Raw genomic sequence first — 4,787 nt, forward strand, 5'->3', positions numbered from 1 at the left:
TTATTCCCAGTGGGAACTCCTGTTTCTCAACAGGGCTGAAATCCAGGCTCTTCCCATTTGGAAATCAAAGGGAGCCCTTTGTGCTTCTGAAATTCCGGCCCTGGCCAAGTGCTCTGCGGCCAAGAACAAAAGTTAAGTGAACTCAGAAAGAACAAGTCATCAGCCTGACCTTTGGTCATCAGAAAAATGTAAAACATCTTAGAGTCATTCCCCAAATCCAAGTCAGGTTTCATCTGTGCCGAACATTCGGTGCAATAAGTGGGAATTTCACAGATTTCACAAATCAGCCAGCCCGAAGTCACTGCTGGCAGGGGGGTCTCTGGGTGATTTGTACTTGACAGTGTGTGAAGACCAGAATCCACCATTCCAACCTGGTGGGAAGAGATTTTAAAGGTTTTTAAATTTGGTTTGAGTTTGGTCTTTTGTTGTTGTGGGGTTTTTTGGGGGGGTGTTGTGGTTTGGAGTTTTTATTTTTTTCTGGTTTGTTTTGTTCTTTTTCTTGTTTGTTTAAATTGTTGTAAAGGATTTTTTCCAGCATAGTGACTGGAGCTTGCAAAAGTTTCTATTTACTCCAAAGGGTTGTTATGTAAGAGCTAACCTCATTGTTCTGAAGCAAAATGAGTAAATGATAAATGAACGTGTTTGCTGGAGAGAAAGGAGGTGAAGGTCCTGATATTTTTTTGGTTTTTTTCTCCTCTCCATCCCCCTGTGATGGGTGATGCTCTCCCATGTCCATCAGGTCACTGTCCATCATTGGACTTCAGAAATTTCTTAAATTATTTTTATTTATGAATAATCATTACACAGACAGAATCTTTTTGGGAGGGAACAGCTGGAAGAACAAGGAGACCCTCACAGTGGAGGTCACAACTTGTAGAAATGTAATATTCATTGCAAAAAGAAATACCTGAAAATGGAAAGAAGCTTTTTGCTGTTTAGTGCATCACAAATATCAAACTGCACCCAGGAAAGGAGGGAGCTGATTTAATAACAACTGCTCTAGATAACTTTGAAATGTAATTACATGTTAAGGATATGATTTCACACTGCTTATAATGTTAGAAGCACACTGTTTCTAATTATACATTACCCAGAAAAGGGCCTTGCTGCCTTCTGTCTTTAAATTATTGTTTTTATCCCGACACCAGCTGTCCAGGTAGGTAATATTATGGCTAGTGTTGCTTCTGAGAACCCTCGGATCATTGATGGATTTATGCTCACGGCATAAAAACCCTTCTCCTGAACCCTGCAAGTTGACAAAAATATAATTATTGCTGCATTTCAGACAGAGGAAATTTCACAACAGTGGTAAGGGATTTTCAGTGGCTTTCTATGAATAAAAGAAGAAAACTTCTGTTCCAAAAATCCATTTAGTGGCTTCTGCCTCACCATTTTGCATACCAACAAGTCCTTCATTAAGTTTCAGTCTCTCAGACACCTCTCCCCATATGCAGCACTGAGTTCCTTTCCATTAAAATCAGCCTCCAGAGATGGATGTGCAGCTTCCATGGCTTGCAAACATCTCCCCCCATCACTTACCTCACCAAAGAAATGTTATTTCTGACGCCCTGCCCACAGTACTTTGTGTTCTCTCTTAATCAATCAGTGTCCTTATCTTTGCTGCACTTCATCTTGTCTAACAAGCGTTCCCAAGAGCACCTGAATTTTATTTCTAGGAATAAATGTGTTGTCTTATTGGTTCCATGTGTTCTTCAGAGCCTGCCCTGTGCCCTCACACAGGAGACTCCACATTGATCCATTCCCAGAGCTCGAACTTTGAACGCTCATATTATTTTTATTAAACCTAACTCTGGCTCTTTCTCCCTTCTCCCCTTCCCCTGCACCCTCCAGCAATATCCAGCCCCTGAGTCAAAGCAGGAATCAATGGAAGACACATTGAAAAGAAGATTATGTCCATGTGGAGGAGGATTGGTGCCCATTTCCAAACTGGGAAGATTGAGTTGTACCAGTTTTGCCTTTGATTATCCACCTAAGGTGCCTGTGCAGGTGAGTGAATGCCTGAGCACCCAAGGAAGGCACCCTGGGAAGTGTCTGAGCACAAAGTGTTGGCCAATCTCACAAACCCCTACCCAAATCCATCCTTTCTGTGGCCAGGGGAGGATCTGAGTTCTCTTCCCCCCACTTCCTGGCTGTTCTGTCAGCTTGGATCATGGCAATAAGAAACCAATTGGAGATTCCTGGCTCTTGGCTGGGCCACTGTCCCTTCATCGTCCCTTCACAGTGAGCTCAGGAGATGTGAGGCCACCTCTGGGTGAGTTTGGTTTCTCCTGATTTTGATAAAACTCAGCCCCAGCCTTGAGCAGGTCCCAGCTGAATTGCAGCTGTGGCTCAGAAAAGGATGTCAGAAAGCAGGGGGAGGAAAAAGACAAAATTGCCCAAACCTCAGCAAAGTTTTGTCCATCTTCAGGGCTGCCTTTGTGCTGGAGCGGTTTGGAGCAGGGTGCTGACATCTGTTTGGAACAAATGCCACGTTCTGTCCCTCCAGCTCCACCCTCCACAAGTCAGTCCTGATTATCGGTGTGGATGTGGTGCTGAAATCTGGTCCTGAGCTACAAAATTTGCTCTATAACCCTTTGTCATTCCCAGAATGAAAATTGTCCAAGCACATCCTCATCCCACAACTTTGCTTGGAAATCATCCTCAACCCTCACATCATTCTGAGGGACGGAAAACATTGAGAGATCTCTAAAGCCAACAAGATCAGGGCAGGAGCCCAGATTTCTCCTCTCTGAGCCACAGCTGCCCAAAATCTTGATAAATACCAAAATGGCTATTTTAATGGTAAGAAATCCATTTAAAAAAACCAAAAACACCCCCCAAAAAAAAAAAAAACAAAACAAAACCAAAAATCTAGAATTGTAGAAATGTGAAAAACCTTGCTGTAATAGTAACAGAGTGCTGACAATCAGGCAGGATGGTGCCCACAGCTCAGTTTAAAAAAAAAAACCAACTAGATTAATGGGCATAATCAAGCCTGACATTGAGTAAGAGGCAAGAACAAGTAATCAGATCCCAACTTAGCTGATGCTGGCATTACTGGGAGCCTGGGGCACAGTCCAAGGATAAAAACATAATGTCTTATCTAAGCAAGGAGTCATTTGTGCACCACTGGTTACAATACGTCCTTAAAAAGGGAAAGAAGGGAAAGGAAAATATGGCACATGAAATTATTTTATTTCCCAGAAATGATAAGAAAGTAAAGCTAAAAGTTTCTACACCCAATCTTTATAGAGGAAAAGCCTATCTAGAGTTAACCCCTTGCAATGTCCACCGTAAAGCCCCAGGATATGGAAAAAGATATTAAAACAAAAAGTGAAATGGGGGTTAAATCAAATTAGTATAATGAAAACAGTTAAAAATTCAGATTTTTGAATATTTCTTGCAATTTGGAGATTGCTGGGATCCTTGGGGCCAGCCTGCTCCTCGGTTCAGTGAGAGTTCAGGCAGTCTGGCAATCCCATCCTTTTGGCCAAGACTCCTTTTCTGGCAATGCGTCTCCCTGTTTCTCAAGAACTCTTCTTTTCCTCCAGATTCAACAGGATGTTGACCTGGATCTCTCAGAACAGCTCATGGAGAGGAAAGACCCTCTGACACAAAAACCACGTCACTGGAGAGGGAACTGTAGTGTCAGGGAGGGCATCTGGAAGATCAAAGTGGGAATAAACCAATCACTCCAAGCTGTATGGCTTTGCATTGCTGAGTTTTATTTCCAGCCTTTTGAAGCACAGCTCATGAGCCTTAACAAGGAAAGAACTTTTGTGTAAAATTCAGTAAACGAAAAAAGCTGGTTTGAGTAAAATTCAGTAAATTTAAAAAAAAAAAAATCCAGACCAAACACCATGGGCCTGTGGGGGAAAAACTGGAATTTAATTTCTGTACTACAGACCTTTCCCAGAAAAGCCAGGCATGGGCCAGCATGAAATGCAACCCCACACATCTGTGGGGGATTCTGCCCGGCCCGCCCAGCCTTTTCCATTTCCATCATTTGCCATCTTTGGAACCTTCCACGATGACAACTCACCAGCAGAGCCCAGCTCTTTCCCAGAGGGAGCTCTGGGACACTGGGGCTGCCTGGAGTCGGGAGGAAGACACAGGTGAGAGGGATGGAGGGTGGTGGGTGGAAGTCACCTCCTCCACCTCCTGTGTTTGGAGGTGGACATGCTTTTCCATGTGTACAGCTGGAATGAAGCCTCATTTTCCCCTTCCAGCAGCAACTCAAGGTGTGAGCACTGTGGTGTCTCACGGAAATGACTCAGGTTCTCAATGCTGACCTGCCTTAATGGTCCTCATTCGGTGGGACGTTGATTTATTGTCCTCACGAGCCTCAAGTGACACCGTTTGCTCTTTCCCTAAGCCTGGTAGGCCAGCAAGGTGACAATTGGCGACTGGATGTGACCACTCTGCCCTGGGAGAGTGACACATGTGTGCGACGGCCTCTCCTCAGCCCTTCTCAAAATGTTTGTGCAGGAGCAGCCATAAATGCTGCTGTATTGACCCGAAGATGCAATCCAAGGCGTTTGAGCCTAGGCCTTATCTGCATCACCTTATCAGGAGCCAGAGAGCGAGATGCACCCCGGGAAGGGAGGGGTCTGTGCCAGAGGGTTTGGCCTCGTCCCTTCTCTTCTGGCACGGGGAGGGACTGCGGGCAGAGCTGGGTAATGATTTGTCACCGCCAGGAGCGGGGTGTCTCTCTCTGCAGAGGAAACCTTGGCCGTGATTGACAGCGGGGCTGTTTCTGCCACTTCCCTCGCTGTTGTCAAGTAATA

The 4,787-nt window shown here is 44.8% G+C and overlaps 1 long non-coding RNA gene across 1 annotated transcript; it reads left to right on the forward strand.

Annotated features, from left to right (window-relative positions):
* Positions 1-1,665: 1,665 nt before the first annotated feature.
* Positions 1,666-3,704, forward strand: LOC136561071 (uncharacterized). The gene is made up of 2 exons (XR_010784295.1): positions 1,666-2,007; positions 3,552-3,704. It is a non-coding gene; the product is annotated as an uncharacterized lncRNA (long non-coding RNA).
* Positions 3,705-4,787: the final 1,083 nt, after the last annotated feature.

The sequence above is a fragment of the Molothrus aeneus genome, chromosome 11 (assembly GCF_037042795.1).
Source record: "Molothrus aeneus isolate 106 chromosome 11, BPBGC_Maene_1.0, whole genome shotgun sequence".
NCBI classification, from domain to species: domain Eukaryota; kingdom Metazoa; phylum Chordata; class Aves; order Passeriformes; family Icteridae; genus Molothrus; species Molothrus aeneus.